Genomic DNA, 21,976 nt, shown 5'->3' with positions numbered 1-21,976 from the left:
TTTGCCAACTACATGGGGTTTGGGTTCCTTAAATTCTTTGGAATTGAGACAATGCTATTTTATTCTGAAGATGCTAGACTCTTCCCTGAAAGGAGCTGTTTCAAGGTACTTGGATAAAAGATTTTTACTCTAGGCTTTCCCCCCATTTCTCCTTTTTTTGCAGAAATGTCATTGCTGGGGGTGCCTAGGTGGCTCACCCCGTGAAGTGTCTGCCTTCAGCTCAGGTCATGATTCTAGGGACCCGGGTGGGATCAAGCCCCAGAGTTGGGCTCCTTGCTTGGCAGGGAGCCTGCTTCTCCCTCTCTCTCTGCCTGCCACTCCCCCTGCTTGTTCTCTCTCTCAAATAAATAAATAAAATATTTGAGAAAAAAAAAGGAATGTTGTTGAAAATAGTGTATGCCACAGATGATTAGAGCAAAGCACCTTTCTTAATTTTAGTAATTTCAAGGCCACATTAATCACAATCACTGTAGCTTAATGTTGACAGTCATAGAAAGGGATTTAATCTTGATTATGAGGCAAAATCTTCCTGGTCTCTGCCTACAATCCGCTCAACTCTTTCTGGACAGTTCTCATAAAATATATGCCTAATTTTTACTAGAGCATCTGTCTGTAGATGCTTTTTGTTGATGGTGGTGGTGTTTTTGTTTTGTTTTGTTTTGTTTGTAAATCACTACTTTAAATTGAGTCTTGGAACTCAACTGACTATTCCCTTTTTACAGATGGTAAAACTGAAGTTCTGCCATCTATCCGCTCTGTGGGCTATATAGCACGAGTGCCACCATGAACTCGGGACTGTGTGTTTCCAGATCAGTTTTTAACTTTGCTGTTCTCTCCCATGAACCCAGTCTAAAGGTAAAGACTCAGTTGTAAGTGGGACACTCAGAACAGAAGGCCCATTGCTCAAGGCTCCCAACAGCGATAAGCAATGGAATGTGAAACAGCAAGCTCACAGCTATTTGTAATCGATAGCACCATCTGAGAACACTTGGAATGATGTGTTCTATGGCGAGGAAATGTACAGAGGAAGAATAGTCACTCCAGATCAGTGGTTGAGCTTGTGGAATTATTGAATACTGCTAATTCTGCTGGTGGCTGTACCTCTCAATACTTCCTTTGTGTACTGGAGGCAATTTCTATCCTCCTAAACAAGTTAAATGTATTTTTTTTTTTTTTTTTTTTTTTGTGATTTGATGGGCTAAAGTGTTAACTCTTGTTGAAATATCTATATTTGGAGTTATAGATGTGGTACAAATACATTTTCTTCCGTACACAAAGATGAACTTTCTTGCAGAATGACCCAAATACTTTTTTTTTCTTCCTCACTGGACCATCATTTTAGGAACTTTTCTTCTCTACCAGATACAGAGTGGGTAGATGTTTATGCTTATATGGGATTCACTCTATAGAGGTCTCCATATATAAATGGAACCTACTAATGCTACATCTAGCAAATCGCATCAGAAGAACTTCATGGTAAATCAAGGGTCAGAAAGTGATGTGCCAGCCGAGGGGTATAGTATTGTGTTTCTCCCTTGTTTCTTCTTTGGCCTCCTATTGCTTCTACTTCAGTCTGGCTGTGGCATTCAGACATTTGTTCAGTTCCAGGTTTTGTCTGTTTGTGTTTTTGACTTGTGCCTGGGGATAATTGTGTAGTTTGGGGTTCTCCAACTCCTTGTTCCTCTCAAGTCCAAGTGTCATTTCAGGATTAGATTTCTTTTTTTCTCAAGTAAATTCATTGGCCTGGCTGCTTAGCTTTTGCACAGTTCAGACCTCTGAATCTGCAGAGATACAAGACCATGAGATCTGCTAACATGCGAACCGGAGATAAAAGCATTTTTAAAAATGTCTTCCTGCACACAGGCCTGCTTTATAATAAACCAGAACAGTGCAGGAATTAAGATGTTGTTGAAATGCCTGAGTGTCTCTGCCCTTTTATTACATCCAGGGTGATGAGGTCATGGCTTACTGTTTAGCTTATATGGTGCAATTAAGAGATTCATTTCTTAACGTGATTCATCTCAGGAAGAGTTGACTCAAAAGTTTCAGGGGAGAGGCAAGACTTGTATGAGAAGATGTTGGAAAATTATGGTTTTCTTTTGGAAGTTTGAGTTCATTTTTTCATTCCAGGCGAGAATAAGAACTGCAATAAGCCTGTCTCAGATTTCTGAGTATCAGGGAATTTGACTACTTAATGCCAATAAGGCTAAGGAGATGGTTTTAGTTCTTGGCTTTTTTCCCTCTTTGGAATGATGGCAAAAATATGAACTAAATAATTGTTTTATTAAGATACCTCATTAGGTCTCTGTGTGTAGAGATATGAAAATGAAACAGAATCTTAGATGTATATATATATGTTGTATATTTATATATTTTATATATATAATATTTTATTGTGTTGTTTATCTGTTGAGCCTTGATTGAACCCTTTAAAATGTAGATTTAAGTCTCTACTGCTGAAAAAGAGGTGGTCTCCCCATTTGGTCAGGGCAGTTCTCAACCGTAGTCAAACCCTTCACAATAATGTGTGAATACAAAAATGTCAAGAAGCAATGGATTAGGCCATCTCTATTCTTTTATGAAAGACTTATTCATGGGGCTCGGTTTGAGTAGCATTTACTAAGGTTCCTTTCTTCCTTCCAAGTCTTTCTTGATTATGATTCTTGGCTTGGTCTTTTATCCATGGTTCAGCTTTAAGTGGAAATTAATGATTTCTATACTGGTCAGTTCAGTGCAAGAACCATTCATGAAATGCATACCTTATTTAAGGCACTAATAGGCACCCAAGACCATCTTTGGAGGGATTAACTACTGTCTATGTCCTTTAGAGGAAATGGAAAATTCTACAATAATGAATACAAGTCAGATTGGGAGAAATATTAGAATAAAGGGGTATATGTGTTCTGAATAGGGAGCAATTTATTTTGCCTTGGAATTGGCTAGGGCTTTCTAGAGGTGGTAATGTTTGAATTAGTCTTTAAAGCAGAAACAGAGTTTGAAGAAATAAAACTAGAGGAAAAGTACAAAGTTTTAGAAGTATGAAAGCCCATGGCATGATACAGAAAAGAGCTGAATCTGGTCTGGGTAGAGCATTAGCTGTGTGTGAAGAGAAAAGGCAGGTAAGTACTGAAGTATAGAACACTTTATTTATTGGCAGCCTTGAATGCTTTGCTCAGACATTTGGACTTCATTCTAAGAGAAAACAGAAAACTAGTAAAAGCTTTTGGACTGAGAGGGTGCAGCACAATGATAACTGTACCTTAGGAAGATAACTGTCAGGGATGTGACAAAGAACTTGGAGTGGAGAAAGCAAGTGGTAATGGGGACTACTTGGGGGGGGGCTATTATAATAATACAGGTATAGATGACATGGTGTAGGACAGTGATAGTAGAAGTAGGAGTAAGAGAAGAATCCAGGAGACATACTAAGTCGAGAATTAAATGTGGTGAGATACTTAAATGGCAGAAATTTCTACTTTAGGGTGGTTGGTCATTGGAGAAACCATGGACTGAGATAAGGGTTCTTAAGAGAGGAAAATTGAAGGAGAAGATAGTGAATGGTTAAGCTGACATTTAAATGCACTTTGATTATACACACCATTTCTTTTGTTTCTTGAAGAACAAACTTGTTATAGCCATTTGCTCTAGATTCCATTGTTAGAATTACACTCTATTTTTCTTTTGATTTAGGACCTTGACACTCTTTGACTCCTCCATGGAGAAAGAGAAAATATATGTTTTCTATCACTTCTGTATGTATTTTTCTATTTTACCTAATCTGAAGGTATTTCTGAAGAGTATCTTGAGCTTTACTCAAGATAGACTCTTTGACCTAACTCCTTTCTCTGGCCATACACTTGAGGCAATTTGAAATCCTTACTAATGCTTATAAGGATTCTCAGAGTTAGACAGAACTGGCCTTTACAAGGCTAGAATTGGAGCCAAAATGGATTCTTGGATCATGTATCTCCCGCCGGTTATGAAGCTGCCAGACTCCATCCCAGTGGGTGGAAATGAACACCAGCCCCCGAGGAAGTGATGGCTGCACATGGACGTCTGCTACCTCTGCTGCTTCCTTTCCTCAATGAGGAAGGAAACCGTGGGCTTTCCTAGGCATTTTTCTCATTCTCTTAACACAGGGGGACTGAAGAGTCTTGGACTTTGGAGTTTGGATAGTGAACCTAAGCCTGGAGGGGTTTCTTGAGAGCAGACAGTTGCCATCTCTGAACAGTTGTTACTTTCTTTTTCCACCCCCTTTCCGGTGCTGTGCTATTCATTCTGTCTCCAGAACTTTAGTGCACAGGGGTGGAAAGTCTTAGTGGAGTACCTGGAGTTCAAAGCTCATGCAAGGCTTTAAGTTGGAGATGCTGAAATGGAAGGAAAGGAGTATACCACTAGCTTTCTTTCTGCAAGTGAAATATCATTTATATAAATATTCTAACTCTTTCCTAACTTATTTCTTTATTAGATTGGCATGCATATCCAATGACTAGTCCTCTTGAAAGACGGCGAGGAAGAATGTTACTAAAATTATAAATATCTACTTTTCATTGATAAAGCTCTTCCAGAGTTGGCAGTATAAATTTGCTTTGCAGTGAGAATTCCCCCAAATCAAACATTTAAAAATTCCGGGCATCAAATTCAGCTCTGAATCTCTCGAAAATAGTGTGTAAAGGGTGGATCTGTCTGACTAGATTGTGGAATTAAGGTACCATGTACTTAACCATTTCTTCAGGCCATTTTAGGTCCCATTTTCTATCCAAGAAAACTGAGAATGTATCTTTTTTTTTTTCCTATGTTGTAGCATAAAATTGCTTCTCTAGTTTTGATTTCCTTGATTATTTCAACAAGATGGTTAAAATAAAACAAATCTTCAAAAAGAACATAAAGATGAGCCTTTCCTGCTGTTTATAGCCCCAAAGCATGCATTAAACACTTACCGTATACCCAGCATGCTGAAGGGTGCCATGTGGAACAAAAAGAAAAGCCCCAACAGGTGCTCACTGCAAAATTTCTGAGTGAGGGAAGAGAGGACTGGAGCTGAGGAGAGGGGAAAACTGCTCATCATCATCTGAAGGCTCTAATCCCTTAAAGCACAATCAGGGAGAAATGCTCAGAAGGTCAGCTCTCCTCAGTATTTTAGAGATGGAGTAGCAGGGGTGAAAGGATAAAGTTGAGGTGGCAGACAAGTTTGTGATAGACTGACTGACTTTAATTCTCTACAGTAGTGGGTTTGAGAGCAATAAAGCAAAGGGCAGCTGCTGCTGCCTTTTTGTTTTTAATGTTAGCTTATGAGCCACTTTCACGGCAAAATCCTCATCCTTTTCGTCTTTTCTAATTCTTCCTGGTATTCCCCCTAAAGGCAGCAGGTAAATGCTGGGGTCTAGCCCTTAAAGAGGCTGATATTCTCCAGACACGTCCATAGACACTTGTAAGTTGAGAGCAGAATCCTCTGCCAGACACATTTTCCTTGTCAAATCATGCCTGTCCCACCTCGCTGACACTGATAGTCCTGGGAGCCAGTTCTGATGCCAACCTGTATTGAACTCCTAGATGTGAATACACTCTTTTGAAGGGCAGCTTGGGCTAAAACTTGACCTCTCAGAGCTTTGGGAGGTGGGCAGGGGAGCAGAGTGTTGTTGGGGAAAGAGAGATTTCCTGGTTGTTGCTCCAGGGAGTCTGTTTACTTGCCTTCAAGGGTCACAGCCATCTGAATGGGCTTCTCTGGCTCTGCTCTTGGGTTTGGTTTCAGAGGACTTGGTCCTGTGGAATTCGGCTCCCCAACGCCCTCCCCTTACTCTGTTAGATATGGGACTTTTATCCCACAGTACAGTTCAAGATTTCCCCAGGAACACAGCCGCTTGCTTGCAAGAACAGCAGTTGGAAAGGCTGTTTTAAGTGGAGTTTACTGTTGTTGTATAAACCTTCATTTAAAATTGACTATAAAATGTTTCTGAACCTGCCAAACACGCATTAAAATATTTTGCTCCATTTATGCCTATGTGTAACATTTGGTTTCTAAAGAGCTTTAATCAAGTAATCTTCAAGTAGGAAGTTATTCATCTTTATTGCCAGTCGGTTCTCAGTGGTGGTCGTGGCAACAATCTTTTTATTGCTTCTGTGTTTAGTTGTTCTTTGACATGATAGAAGTCAGCTGCAGTTCAATGAGCTCACTATTTGTGCAACTTAATTGCTTGCTTCCTTCAATACATACTCAATTTTTCCTTTTATGAGCAGGGCTGTTGGAAAAATTAAGCTTAAGGATATAGCCATCCACTGTTAATTAACCTCCTTCCCAAACACATTAGTAAAATAGGTCAAATAACTGCTGAGTGCTAAGTGTACTGTTCCTAAGGTCCTCCTCAGCTGAGAAGTGAATCCTGCACTAAGTGAACAAATGTTGGAGCTTTGAGCATTTTCTGGAAATGGTGATGACATAAGAATAATGCTTTGTAACACAGCATTCCCTGCTGCATCTTCTCTTCGAAGTTGATATATTGTTTGACTTTGTCTGGCTCTACCATGGGTTTAGTTTGTTTTATGTTATATCAACTTTAAAAGAAATAAAAGCCTGCTTCTCCTTTTCTTTTTTTCTTTCTAGGTACTGTTTGCTTTCAAAGGAGGATCCTAAGCTTCCCTTTTTGACCACTGCTGTTTTTTTTGACTCACAATTCCTAGAATAATCTGAATATCGTGAGGATGTATACATGTTTGTGATAAGTATGAAAATATGCTCAGTGAGGGAAATTCTTTATTAAAATAGATTTATATAGAGCTCTTATAATGTCTTTTTAGGGTTATATTCAGATGGAAAATCACTTTAATTGCAGTGGTGAAGGGCTTATTGGAGTTTTGCCAACCTGGCAGAAAATATTTTGAAGTTTATAGACTTAGAAAGAAAAAAACAAGAAAATGTGATAGTTCCTAAATTTGGTAGAAGACAGGAAAATGTTAGGGTCCAGTTTATTCTTTTAAAAAGAACAAAGCAGGGATCCCTGGGTGGCGCAGCGGTTTAGCGCCTGCCTTTGGCCCAGGGCACGATCCTGGAGACCCGGGATCGAATCCCACGTCGGGCTCCCGGTGCATGGAGCCTGCTTCTGTCTCTGCCTGTGTCTCTGCCTCTCTCTCTCTCTCTCTCTCTCTCTCTCTCTGTGACTATCATAAATAAATAAATAAAAATTTAAAAAATAAAAAAAATAAAAATAAAAATAAATAAAAAGAACAAAGCAAATGCAAACAAAATTGAAAAGGAGTAGTATGCCAGAGCTGAAGGCTGAAGATCACAATAGTGATAGTTATCCTTTATCGCTAGTTTCCATATTTAGTTTTTAATTAGGAAGGGGTAGGGAGAAAGAAAGAAACCCAACCAAATCTTCAAATAAATCTTATTTGATTTTCTTATTTTCTTTAAAAGTATTACTCAGTTGCAACCTAGATCTTATAGCTGTTTTTTCCTTTAGGTAGAGATCTACATTTCTAAAATCATCTACTCTGATACGATCATTACCAAATCCTGGTTGGGTTCAGTACTCTTCCATGGTTTGGGCATATTTCTCACCTTGCACTTACAGTCAGCGAGAAGCATCCTGCAGACTTTTTTTTCCAGTGTGATTTCAGGATATTGATGACACAGAATGATGTCAAAATGGTAACCTTTGGGTTCCTTGTTTTGCCTACCTGCTAGAGGGATAATGATCCTTTGCCAGTCTAGACTCCAGGGGATTGTTAGGAATCTTGATTAGCTAATGCTTGTCGGGAGCCTTGAAACAAAAAATGTTTTCCCTCTGTGTTACTTTGTCCCCCCCAGTAAAGCTCGCAAGAATGACCTCATTCATATTCATCAGTTATGGGTGCTAAAGGTTATCCTCTCTTATCTTTCGCCCAGCTAAGTCCTGAGATGCAAATGGCAGATTGTTGACACATGGGAAATAGTTGAACCATCTGAAAGGTTGAGTATGGGAGGAGGGGCATTGCATTCACACATGCTTGTAGATACTTTGGTCTCTATCATTTGTATGGATGGCTCACAGATTCCAGATTGCGGGTGGTAGGGGGTGCTATAACTTTTGGTGGAGAAGGAACTGCTATGAATCAAAGTCAAGGGATTGAGTTAAAGCTTTTATTCCTATCTGACCAATTATGATGATAAATTTCATATCTTTCAAAAGTAGAAGATACTCATCTAAGAAAGTGGGAAAGTATAGAAGTCTGGGGTTGGTGGGTACAAGAAAGTATAGAATCTTGAAAAATTTTGAAGCATTTAGTCTAATATTCTAAAAAATATTCTCCAACAGAGCCCTGTTGCCAACCTGCATGAAGCAAATTTGCAAATACTAGGTTTAACCTTTTAAACATTACCTTTAAAAGAGTCAGACCTTTGCCTCAGGAGAACATGTTAGATCACGTTAAGCATCTGAGAATTGGTATCTTGCCCATATTATAGATCTTTTTTATTATTTCCTAAGGGTATGTTCCTTATTTCTTAAGGGTATGTTTTCTAGCCATCATTGATTGACTTGAATTAAACCCCAGGAGGGAGAGCGCAGAGCCGTAAAGATACTTCCTACAACCGGCAGGTGGCGCTGTGGACACTACAGTGGTAAAGAAATGCATTTAGGAGTCAGAGATGCAAGAGGGAAACCCCTCATGATGAGATGAGGAGCTCCTCCACAGCTCTCAGGGAGTTTCACAGGGCATCTCAGAAAGCCATAAACCAATTCTGAATGTGGGAAGCTGCATAGAATAGCCTTTAAAGAACATTCTCTCTGATTTTTAAAGTCGGCCTTCAGGCTGCATCAATTGAAACCTGTTGAAATTCTACATGTATGCTATTGCCCAGGGTCAAAACACAAACTTTAAGGAAGGATTTTTAGGGAATTTAGAAATTAGTATTTATTCATATTCGAACTGCAGAATGTGAACTAGGAACTCAAGCCTGGTATGTTTATAATATAAAACTACATTTCATGCTCTCAGAATATTATTCATTAGGGAAACATGTTAATGGGATTTTATTTAGTTATATTAAAGAGGTAGTGAGGACATTTCTTGACATCCATTATCCTCTACATTCTCAGTTGTCTATAACTCCTCTTTCCTTTGAAAGTTTATTTGAAAGAGATTTCTGTAAACCAGTTTTTAGAAGATACTTTGGGCATGTGTAAATTTTTGCATCTTTGGAAGTTTATGTGGTGCTGCATTTAGGTAGTCAAGTCGAGTAAAGAGATAGAAACAATTACTTCCAAGTGAAGCCTTCCTGATAGCAGGAACTTTCCAAGGCTCTCTTGTGAAGGTTGACACTTGTCTCTTGTTTCCTGAGACATCAGAAGGGAACTCTTTATGTAGATTAGACCAGAGGCAGATGGAGGTCCAAGGGAGGAAATGTAATTTCTCTCAATAAATGTTTCCTAAGCTGAGGCCTCGTGGGAACACTGCCTTTCTACCAGAAATATGGACTTTTCTCCCTGATGAATTTCTGTTCTCTGGAGCAGATATTTGGAAGACTTTTCCTCTCTGCCTCCAGGCCTAGAATGCATGGGTGTTCTAATTGTGACAGAGCATATCTTCCAAGGGGACAGCTGAGAGAGTTGTGAATGTGTGGTCACCAGTCCAGAAACCAGTATTAGATTGATTATCCCATCCTACATGAAGGCAAGGAACCAAGGGTGGAGGTGGGGAGAGGAACAATGAGGCTGATTTTGGGGAAGGTGGCAGAAATCAGGATCTGAGAGTAGGAGGACAGGATTTTAGGGGCCAGTTTTAGTGGTCTCCCAATTCTCTCCCAGATCTAGAACCTTGCATATCCCAGTCTGCCCAGTCCAGTGGGAGCTGAGGCAGGCAGCTGGCTAAGTTGCCAAGGGAGGATGCCATGAGTGGTCTCTCCACGTGACTGGAAAGTCTGACCAACCAAGGGGACCTGGGAATGGAAACCAGTTTACTGTATATTCAGAAACAGGGATATTTCTGATTCACCAGGGCAGGCTCCTCTCTTATTTCTTGGAACAGATTGCTCTCTTCTGAGCCTGGAGCCTGGGCAGTGCTTGAGCAGCAATGAGGAGCATAAGTTTCCTGTCACTTCCTCTTTGGCAGGTTGTGTCTGCAGACACTGGCTTCCATACCCCATAATTACTTTTTCACATTTTTTAATATAGTAACACATGGTTGGGCTTGTGGTGGGGGAACCAAGTGATGCCTCCGGGCCATGAACACTATAAATAACTTCAGGGATTGTTTTATATGGTTAGGGAAGGAAGCAGTTTCTTTCTTAAGAAATAGCTCCAAGCAAAGAAGTAGGGCTTAGGAACAAATAACTTTTATTTTCAGGAGCCCCTTTGCCTTTTATATTTCTCTATAGATCAGAAATCTTATTGATAATTTGTTTTCTCACCAGTCTGTTACATCAGTTTTTAATCCAAGTGGATATTGCAGCCATCTTGTCATTTAGAGAAAAGTTCATGATTTTGTTTATGAATGTGAAACTTAGAGCTACCAAGTCCATTCTCTAGGATTAGCATCTGACTGTGAACTCCCTGACAGGTAACCACATGCAGGTGTATGTGTTGATTGAAGACTCATTTGTTGGAAGGGACTACAATAAGCAATCTAAAATAATTCCTCATGACTTCAACAAAATTTTTAAACCATCCAAGGCAGTGCAAACTTAGAGCTTCCTGGGAATAGGAATTTGGGGCATTTGTTGTGGAGTATAGTTATTTATCATTTTTCCATTGGCGAGAAGTTCTTCCTTTCATTTACTCTCTCAATGTATTTTCCTTTTTTTTTTTTTTTTTTGCTTCATATTTATTGAATGGAGGTTGACAACAGTTGATGAAGATTACCTTGCAATAGTTGTCCTTTATATGTTTCTATGGCCTGGCCTCTAAACTTGTACATAATTTAATAATTAACACTTAAATAAGATAAACGCTATTCTTTATTAAGTGAGATCTGATAGAAAAATTTCTAGATATAGCAGAAATACTCCAAAAACACTCTATAAATATCACTACAGTGTCTATGTTTTAGCTAAACTCATACTTGTGTAAATTTGATTTGTGCAATTCCCTTCTAAAGCAGAGCAAGTACTTTGGAATATCTTTGCATTATATATAATATCTCTTTGTAATACATTTACATTACAGAAAGGCAAAGATGGTAGCCCAGTAAAGGAGATATAAAAGCTACAACTGGGGCACTTGGCCGGCTCAGTCAGTAGAGCATGGGACTCTTGATCTCAGAGTCTCTCGTGAGTTCAAGCCCCATGTTGGGCATGGAGCCTACTTAAAAAATAAAACCAAACAGACCCACAACTGTCTCAGGCATTGAAATACTTTGTTTCATCCTTAGCAAGTTCATTCCCTGAAGTAAAACTATCTGGGCAAATGGAGCTGATTTCACCTCTTGGATCCTGTATCAGTATGTACAGTCAGTCGGGGAGCAGGGACAATTTCAGTGAGAGGTAAGTCTGTGGAATCGGGCAAGGGGCAGTGAGATACATTCCCAGGGGGAAGCAGAAGGAAAACCAAAACCCATGTGCTTTTCACTCTTCAGGGCCAGTATTTGCTAACCTCTGTGGCACTGTGCTCCAGGTTTCCAATCTGACAAGCAGATATGGAAATCTCTTCCTCTTGCAAAAGGAAACTGCATTTTACTTCATTCCTGACAATGTATTCTTCTAGGCAGTGGTGGCTCCCTGGGCAGAGGGCTTGACCTGTTGGGCTGCTGGCTGATGTGTATACCGAATGCTGTAGTGTTTGCGTGTCTGATAAGTCACGGAGACTGTAGTTGGACTGTCATTTTCAATAAATGATGCTGTTTGATAATTTTATTTTAAAGACTTCTCTAGTGCTGTGAATCTGATAGAGCATATGTTTTGATGTGGTGCGCTGACAGCCACAATATCTATCAAAAGGAACTATGATGGATTAAATAGCAGAGGGCTTATCTCTCGTGGTGTAGCAGCACTTAGGAGGGAAAAGGCCTGTATTGTTTCCTGGGCTCTATCCCCTGAAACCCTACATAAAGTCCTATTGGATTAACTGGGCTGGCACCAGAACTGCAAGTTCTTGTTAAACATACAGGCCAAAAAGGCCCTAACACAAACAATCCCTGTTAGTAAGTCAGCCCTTTACAAACATATTTCCAGAAAGTACTTGTACCTGTTCTCTGCCATGTTACATTTTTTGAGATGATTACACGCTTATGCTAGGGAATGGCAGATCGCCAAAAGCAGAGTCTGCCTGCTGGAGTTTCAATAGTGCTCATTATGAAGGAGAAGAAGTTTCTATTCTTACCCTTGGAAGGAAAAAGGCAGTCACAGATAAAGTGTATGATATGATTACCATTGCTTTAGATAACCACAAGTATTACTTCCGACATGATAAGGGATTGTTTTCTGTCTTGATCATACAGAGCTTGGCTCAGCCTTTATAAGAAGAAAGGGGGGACATTTTTGAAGGCCACTTGGTCAGTTTGGAACCTCTGAGCTCATGAGGTTGCCACGTGGATAAAAATCAACACTGGTTTTAGCTACCACAGCAATTGCAGTGAGGGTGGGGGAGCTTTGTGAGGAGGCTTAGAAACAGGGGAGCAAATGGCCCTAGTGACTCCAGCAGAGTGATTTAGAGGCCTTGTGAGTAAACATCGTGGGTATCAGAATCTGTTAGATGGTTCTTTTTGTTGTGCTAACCTCATTCAGATTAGGTTCTTTGGGAGAGCTAGAAAGCTCAGCTCCTCAGAACGGTGTATTACTGAGGAAGATTGACTTTAAATAGTTGAACAGGAGTGTTAGCCCTCAATACCTGATTTGCTGGAACAGATATGAACAGGAAAGTTATGTGGCTGATGTAAATTTGATGAATTCAGTTACATAAGGGAATTATGAGTCTGCTCTTGACAACTGGGCTGAGTTTTAGACTTTCAATAGCTTTTGGTAGGAAAACAGACTAGAGGATAAAACTCTTTTAAGTTGAGGGATATTAGAATTATCAAAAGGTAAGAAATGGCAGTTTCTCTTCTCTGATACTTTTTTTAAAAAAAGATTTTATTTATTCATGAGAGACACAGAGAGAGAGGCAGAGACAGTAAAGGGAGAAGCAGGCTCTTCACAGGGAGCCCAATGTGGACTTGATCCCTGGATCCAGGATCACACCCTGAGCCAAAGGCAGATGCTCAACTGCTGAACCACCCAGGTGACCCTCTCCTTTCTGGTGCTTTAACAAGTGGCCAATAGATGGATTGTTGACTACAATGTAAAATTCAGAGAAGGAAAATCAGAATAAAATTTGAGAATTTAAAATAAATCCAAAAAAAAAGAAGAAAAGAAATCCAAAAGCTAGGATAGTGTTTGTATGCATGTAAGCATGTGTGTATGTATGTATGTAGTTAAAAAAACAAAACCTCCAATTCAAATATTAGTCATTTCTGTAGAGTATCCAAGATATCAAAAGAGGCCAGATGTATAGAACAGGCTCCTCAAAATGTAATGGGATGTGTTTTCATGCTTTTTGTCCCTTGAGACTGGTAACAGCAGGGGCCAGTGTGTTAAGTATAAGAGAAAAAAGAACAGAGGATTCAGTTTCTCTGACTTTTCCACTCCTGGTCCTATGGTTGTTGATACTACACTCTGTGGGATTGCATTTTTACCACCTCCTGGTACAACCATTGGTAGACAGAGGGGGTGAAGGTAAGGGGATTTGCCTATATGAACACTTGTCCTGGCTCAGTTTTAATCCTCAGAATGGCACTCAAGGCTGTAGTTCTCCAAGAAGAGACCACTTCTCTGTGTTGAATGGTAATGAGGAAAAAGTTATACACTCTCCTTGACTTGCTGCCTTCAGTTTTCTGTCCTTCATGAGAGATGCAATTAAGCTTGGGAACTTCCCTTTTTGCTTAACAGGGATGTGATTACCCAACTTTTGGCAAAGTACTTGGGATTATCCAGATGGAAATGCTATTTAAGGGCCAGGTATTAGGGTTTAGCCTTTTAAAAATTAAAATATTCTCAGATGAGCTTTATTTGTATTTCCCCTACAGTCCTTCATATGGGAGTGGCTAGTGGTGGAAATGCAGGCTCAGAAGTTTCTGAGTACCAACCATAGCTCTCCAGACAGTTTAGATAGTCTCTAGCCAAGGGCTCAGCCAACAAAGCTGAGATGTACCTTTTTCCATTGTTAGCCCTCTGTTTGGTCCCTGGAACTGAAGCCTGTATCCCTGAATTGCTAGGTTTGTATTAGAGATAGGGCTCCCCCAGCACCCTGCTTGCCTGTCATGTGCTGAGTTTCCTCAGGACTTTTGAATTGGAGAGACCCTCTGACCTTGGGGAGTCAGGATACTGAGAAGCCACTTGACTGTGTGGCTACCTCCGTGCTATTAGGAACTGGGTATAACCCCCATGGAATTCATCTTCCTAGTCGGCTCTCAAGTTCTTTATAGATTATATTTCATCTGTCTCTTTGTAAAAAGGGTTCTTGTGGATATAATTCTTGTCACTTTCCATTCTTTCTTTACACTTCAGCTCCTGGAGTTCTCTTTGCTGGAGACATGGATAGCCTCACTTTCTTGGGAGGGGTTCGAGAGCTCATGCTGCTCAGGGGTTATGGCAGATTTGCTGTTGTTGCCTTGCTGCCTTCTTTTCAAAGAGCCGCAGGTCACATGATGACTTCCAGGCCCAGATGGGGAGACGATGTGGATAAAAGTATTTAGCAAGAGATCAAAAACTGGGCTGCACTTCTAAATGGCTTGCCTTTTAGAAAAAGCACATTAGCCTCTCACCCAGATGCGGTTGTGGGTAACTGTCAATACGGCACACAGGTGGCACGGTTATCTGGCCATTTACTGCCTGATGCCTTGGCGACTGCTGCCAGCCCTTCAGAAATAGGAAATGACTAATGATGTGGTGGAAATTATGAACCAGGATTAATAAAACTTGAAAAGGAACAGTCTTCAGTGTTTGATCCTCCTTAGAGGAAGTTAAGTCTGAGTCCTAGATTCTTTTCCCTGAGGTGTTCTTCTGATTTCTTCTGATTACTCGGCTGTAGTTGGGAATCTAGGCTGGAGCTGGGAACAGTGAACCAGATGGTGCAGGAAGCAAAACCCTGCTCCCCATCCCTAAAGGTCCAGACACATGCACAGCCCTGCAGTCCATCTGTGAAGAGTTCAGTTAGAGGAGGCACAAGCACAGAATAAAGATTTAATTTTTTAAGGATTGAAGTTGTGTGCCTGCTCATGAGGAACATTCTGGAAAGACTTCATTCACTACCTGAGTGATTTCTATTCTTTCTCATTAAAGACAGTTGTGGGAATCTGACTATGTTTTAGGGATTTGACATTTTTCTTTTTAGTTTGCAAATCAAAATGCCTTTTCCTTAAAACTTATGGTCAGGTTTTTTTTTTTTTTTTTTTTTTTTTTTTTTTATAGTACTATAGGCCTAGCTTCTGTTCCTTTTCCTTCTTTGGCTCACATTCTCAGGCTCCTCTATTCCACATGGAAAAATGCTAAGTAGGAGAAATGTACGTTTTGATGAAATAGGTGAAGCCAGTGTGAGACATAGTGAGAAGAAAACCAAACTCTGGATAAAGAGATCTCAGCTCCAGGCTCCTTTTGGTTTTGCAACCTCTGGGCAAGCCCCTTCAAGTTCTGTGAGCCCCAAGATGTCACTTTTATGATGATGAGTCTTAACCAGGTATCTGCTAAGGACTCCTCCTGCTCTCATTAAAACACATCTGTGTGTGGTGTTCTGTTCTGAGCGAGTCACAGTTCCATTGTCTGAAAATACTCCAGTCTGCCCAAGAACCCCCAAAGAGAAGCATCATGGGCAGGTCTAGGAAGGGTGGTGAAGCATACCCAGTTGCTGCAGCAGACCATTAATACTTGGGTGACTCCTGAAGTTTTAAGTCTTACTATTGCTGCAGATCAGCTGGTTAAGGAAAACCCCAGAGAGTATTTCTAAATCCTCTAAAGTCAAAATATCTCTTGAGTTTTCTCATTAAGGCCAGCCAGACCACAGAAGAATCAACCTAAACTGGCCACCCACAGGTTTCTGGTGAATCAAGGTAGCCCTAAATCTCGAGTTAGGTTAGGGTTGCCAGAATGACTCTGTGGCTTGGCGCAGGATATGGGCATATGTGTTGAGCTTGAGTTTGTGTATATGAGAAAGTTTGTGCGTGCGTGCATGTGTGCACTTGTGTGCTTATGTGTCCTGGAGAAGTAGGAGAGAGACTTAGTAAAGAAGGTAGCTGGTTTACAGCAAATTTATGTGAGAACTGGGAACTAAGGAATGAAGCTAAAAAGAGACAAAGTAACATATGATCTTGCTCTATCCACTCAGCATCTGTGAAATCCTTAATGGTAGTAACAATAGCTAATATTTGTTGAATACTTACTAAATCCCGGCAATCTTTTAATGTGGTATTTAATCTCTCTATGCCTGTTTCTTCATCTATAAAATTGGGATAATCATAGAACCTACCTCCTAGAGTTGTTGTGAAGAGCAAATGAATCAATATGGATGAAAGGCTTAGGATTGTTAATAAAGATGGATGAGTTGAAATAGGGGAAGTTCAGAACAGAGCCTGGCACAAAGTATGTGCAAAGTGATAGCTGTTATCATCTTCATTTTATGTGCAGGGAAGTGGAAGCTTAGAGGGGTTCAGTAACTTCCTTGAACTCCACAATGGGAGGGAGTTGAATGCAGCAGTCTGACTGTGGAGGTCCAAACCTCCATCTTCCTATCCTGGACCTTCATCAGGGGCCCTGTCCCCTGTTGCTGAACTTTGTCAAATTAATGCGAGCTAGATCCTTGAGGACATTTGCAAAATAAGTTCCCTTAGAACCTGGGGTTCTAGGAGGGTGAATTTTAAAAAACCTTCACTCCATTGCTATCTCAGGGGCTTTTCTCTTGTACCACCCTAGGACTGCAGTGGGCGTGTGACAGTTGTCCCTCCCCAGATCCTAGGACCAGGTCTGAGAGAAAGGCTATATATTTAAAACAAATCTTTATACTTCTTTTGGCTCTTATTCCCGGCATATTCCTGTCAATTGGCTTTGTACAATAATGAAAACATGGGACACCTGGGTGGCTCAGTGGTTGAGTGTCTGCCTTTGGCTCAGGGCATGATCCCAGAGTCCCGGGATTGGAGCCCGCCTCTCCCTCTGCCTGTGTCTCTGCCTCTCTCTCTGTGTGTCTCTCATGAATAAATAAATAAAATCTTTAAAAAAAAAAAAGAATGAAAACATGATTTTAAGCAAATTTAATGGACATACAATAGTTAATATATTTTCTTCTTGCCTTGTTATCTTAGCTATGAAATAAGGTAAAAAAAACACCCCCAAAAACTGGTAGCACAGAAATTGAGATCCCAAATGCTAGTGAAAATATGACATCTCTTTGTTTTTTTTTTTTTTTTTAAATTTATGATAGTCACACAGAGAGAGAGAGAGAGAGAGGCAGAGACATAAGCAGAGGGAGAAGCAGGCTCCATGCCGGGAGCCTGACGTGGGATTCGATCCCGGGTCTGCAGGATCGCGCCCTGGTCCAAAGGCAGGCGCTAAACCGCTGCGCCACCCAGGGATCCCTATGACATCTCTTTGAATAAATGCTTTGATTTGATCTCTAATGGCTGAATCTCTACACTAGAAAAGCAAGTGGGTAGACCTGTAAGAGTTTCCTCAAATTAAAGATCGTCTTCCTGGCTCCTGGGAAAATACTGGCCATGAGGTTAGGGCTTCCTACATTGAACAGAGTAATGAGAGATGGGAAGACAGAAAGGGCCAATCTCTGAGCATCTCTCATACTGGGAAGGAGGTTTGGGTCTTACATAGCTGCTCAGAGAGGAGTCCAGGATCCTCTTCCAGAGCTGTGGGGGGATCATGCCTAGGTTGAGAGGCCAAAGGAAGTGATGTGCCAGACATCAGGGAAATTGCTTTGTGGTCCATCTCCCCTTTTCTCCATCTCTTTGTCTCCCTGGGAAGTCCTGAGAAATTTTACTCAGCGGAGATAGGGTGAAGTGAGCTCTGAGGATGACCTTGAAAAGGAAAGGATGTAAGGGATGGAAGAGGGAGCTTAGATGGCCAGTTGTTGCTAGCCAGATAGACCTTGGCCTTCTGCTATGCAGATGTGTATGGACCAGCCGAGGGTCCTCTTAAAGGCCTCATTGCAGCGCTGCCTCCAGTTCTCCTAGCCAAGACTTGTGATTTTCTCAGCAGCTCTGAATCCAGCTCTGGGCATGACTGGCCTCAATTGCTGAAGGTTCTGCCCAGTTCTGTGCTGAGGCTTTGCATTGCTCTGGCTCTGCCCTTGGGTTCTCCTCTACCCTGCCCTTGGTTCTGGCATCCTGCTTCAACAATTAGCTCAAAGGCCAGCCACTAGGCTTGTGGAGTTGAACCTGCAGTGGCCTTTGTTTGGTGCTTTACAGAGGTTTGCTTTCTTCCTGTTTGCATTGTTGTCTCCAGGCTGTCACTTGAATGAGCCCACAAGGCCATTACAGCCATGCAGCCAAACAAAGGTCTTTTAAGAGAACAATTGTCATTTGTTTTCCAGTTGGCATTTCTGGAGATTTAGCAGGATAATCTTGGATGTACGTCAGCAAGCATGAGCAAGAATCATCTTAATCCCTAACAAGGCATACAAATGAATCAGGACTTCATGCAAAGTGTACAAAGAATTTCTCTTTCTCCTTTCTGCTTGTCTGTTCCAGCTGTAGTGGGTGTTGGGGGAGGGAAAATTTCCTTTTGATTCAGGTACCTGCTGCAGAGATAGGGGCTCAGCTTTGGGGATGTTCTTGCCAAATGTACACTCCTCATTCCAGAAGAGAGCTTCTGCCCCAAACCTCTGTCACAAGTAAATCCTCTGAGGTCTTGGCTGAGAAACATAGCTTAGACTCTTCCAACCCTTCTTTTAAAGTCCTGCCTTGAGTTAGCCTCAAAGAGGCCACTACTGGATTCCAGATCCCATTTGGTTATATAAACTCCACAAGTTTAAGACTCCACAAGTAGAAGACATGTCCAGCTTTCCTCCAAAAGGAAGAAAGGTGTTCAATGTTCAAGAGTCTCTCCATAGTTCCTCTCCAGATTCCTTTCTCCTCCTGTAGCACCAGTTGTGTCAGACCTGTCCGTGGAAGGGAGTTTGAGGGGGGGGGAGGTTACCTCCTTCAACCCCAGAGTGAGGCTCCATGGTGCCCATGATGTTAACAGATCTGTCCTTGAGGTTGGACCAGAGAGGAAGGGAGTGGATGAAACAATATTTTCCTCTCAACAGTGTAAGAGTTGTTGGGAATCTTTCCTTTTCTTGGGTGTTACGTGATCTACTATGCTTGCTGTTATTGTTACACCTAGTTATACCAGTTTTATCTATATAGATTTCTATCTAATTTTCATTCTCCAGGCTTTTTTTCTTCCCATATTTAGGCAAATTATTTTATCACATGAAAGCTTTTAAGTGATGTTTACCGCCCATCAGTTATTCTTAGAAGACTTGCTTTTCTTCCTTTTTAAAAAAGATTTTGTTTATTTATTTGAGAGAGAGAGAGCATGGGAGAGAGCATGAGTTGGGGTAGGGGGTGGATAGTGAGCAAACTCCTGCTGAGCACAGAGCTCGAAGCAAAGTTCAGTCCCAGGACCCTGGAATCCTGACTTGAGCCAAAGACAGTTGCTTAACTGACTGAGCCACCCAGGTACCCGTCTCCCTTTTTCAAAGAATTAAGTGAACATTAAATCTGAACATTTGCATGATTAGTAAAAGCTGTGATAAGCTTTTGCATGATTAGTTAAATCTGTGATAGTTATTTTTAATCCTTATATTTGAAATCACCATAGGTTTTCTTATGGCTTCTGTGGATTTCAGCCCATGCACTCCTTAGGTGCCAAATCTATGGTATTTTGTATGGATGAAGTTAAGACCCTAGAGATAGAGTCCTCATTTTGTAATTCTTCCTCTATACTGTTGTTGAGTAGAAAATGAGAAACTATACAAACAATATCTCATTTCTTCTGTATTTCCTCTAACACTTCTCAATTCAGTGTGACTCCTATTGCTCTTAATACTAAATGAAAAAAGTGAATTACTTCACAGATGCTTTTTCAAAACTTTTTTTAGTCACAGTTATGACTTTAATATATAGCAAGTTTTTTTATTATAAATGGTTTCCTATTAGCTTTAATAACATACGTGATTTTCATTTCATCTTCTAACCAGAATCACACAGAATTTTAGAAGTGGGAGTCACTGTAACATCTAGTCCTACGATGTCAAAAATGTTTAAACTTGTTTGTTAACTCTAATCTGTTGGTTAGGACTGACTGACTGAGTGCTGTCTTGAGAAGACTCTGAGGCTGGGTCTGGGCTGAGGGGGAAAGAACTATGATTAGTAGAGTCAATCGTAAATCGAAAACAGTCAATAATGCCTAAAATGTGTAAATCAAGAGATATTAGCATAAGCCTTTTATTTAGAAATATGGAATTGAACTACTGTTTCCAGTCAAGATGTAACAACAGGAATCAGATTTATCCTCCTGCTAAAGAAAAAAAAAAAAAACAAAAAAACCCTGGCACAATATGTGAAAAAATATGTTTCAAAACAGTGCAAATCAGGCCAAGAAGGACAGTGATCTCTAAGAAACAGGAATCAATACGATGAACCCTATGATTGTTCTATCTTCTTGCCTTGAGAGAGATGTGAAGCCATGGTGCAGGGATGGATTCTCTGAATTGAGGAAATGTTGCTAGGGATGGAGACCAGGAAAATATCTAGATAGAGTTCCCAGGGTGGAGTATCAGAGAGAAGAAAGCTGCACAGAAAGACAGCTCCAGAGATCTGCAGAGTACCCCTTGAGTCTTCAGCTGAGTACTAATAAGTATTTGCACGTGAGAGAACTAACCAAGGTTGGGGAAAGAACTGTTGGAAAGGAAAACGGAGTTCATGCAGGGCCAAGGATCATGTCACTCCCCTGCTAAAGACCCACTGTCGTCTGCACTGGATGGTCAACTTTGTTGATGATCTCCTATCCCTTCCCACTGGACTCTTTGATTCAACCTTATTGAGCGAACTGGTCTCAGACTTTTCAAACTTTGCTTTGCACAGGCTGTTTCCTTTTCATGAAAGCTTCTCCCCTTGAATCTCTTCACACCCATCTTCTTTGCCTGGTTATATGATTGCCTTTCAAGTATAGTTTGCTCCCATAATAACTTGTGTTTACATCATGCATGGCTTTTATGTATTCTTGTTTATATCATTGACTTTCAAAGAGGTGTTCCTTAGAGTCCTAGGTATTTGGTAAACATAAACCTTTCTCAGCCCCACTGTTACACCTATAAATATGAATCTTTGGATGGAGGGGTTTGGTATAGGAATCTTCGGTTTAACCTCGTGCTTTAGCTATTTTTTAAGCAGAGTAAAATCTGAGCACAACTGGTTTCTAAAGAGTTATGAATCTTGCCTCTTTCTATTTCACCATCAGAGCCTACCACAGTGTCTAGCATAGAGAGGGTTCCCAGTAAATATGGAATGAATGAATGAATGAGTAGGGTTTTAAAGGAAGGGTAGGGCATGAAAAGTGGGAAGACCTTAGCAAGGGGATGTGATGATGTACCTAGAGTCTGTGATGGGTAGCTACAGGAAGTGAGGACAAATCAGTAGTTTTACTTCCCTGATTGCCAGAGTGAGTAGTTGGAAATAAACTCTTTAGGCAACAAGGATTCACTACAGTAACACTTTAAAGGTAGTGCTTAAGGTAACCTTTCTAGAAGCAGCATTCAGTGAATATGCATTGATAGAGGTCAAAAGCATGTCCCCTAAGATGGGGCAGAAGCGTAGTCAGAGGGTGGTGTGGACTTGGTTTCTGATGGTAACAGAGAGACTTTTTAAGGACAAACTCCTACACTTTGGTAGTTGATTTTACTTTGGAAATAAAGGCATAGATGATGTCCAAGAAGAGTCCAAGATTTGAGTGCTATGTAGCCAAGAGAAATGGTGAAGTCCA

The 21,976-nt window shown here is 40.7% G+C and overlaps 1 long non-coding RNA gene across 35 annotated transcripts in view; it reads left to right on the top strand.

Annotated features, from left to right (window-relative positions):
• The window catches only part of LOC119876491, a 309,631-nt gene that overhangs the window by 142,556 nt on the left and 145,099 nt on the right, over positions 1-21,976 (top strand). For 4 of the 35 annotated variants that reach the window (XR_005363279.1, XR_005363269.1, XR_005363277.1 and 1 more), the window contains exon 12: positions 11,347-11,458. The exons of 29 other annotated variants lie outside the window; for them this stretch is intronic. This is a non-coding gene — a long non-coding RNA (uncharacterized LOC119876491). Of the gene's footprint in view, positions 1-6,601; positions 6,813-11,346; positions 11,459-11,550; positions 11,742-21,976 lie in introns of those variants that run through there. 2 more of the 35 variants (XR_005363285.1, XR_005363291.1) reach the window with 2 other exon arrangements.

This window comes from Canis lupus, chromosome 8, assembly GCF_011100685.1.
Source record: "Canis lupus familiaris isolate Mischka breed German Shepherd chromosome 8, alternate assembly UU_Cfam_GSD_1.0, whole genome shotgun sequence".
Taxonomy (NCBI): domain Eukaryota; kingdom Metazoa; phylum Chordata; class Mammalia; order Carnivora; family Canidae; genus Canis; species Canis lupus.
This window is presented reverse-complemented; position numbering and strand designations above follow the sequence as displayed.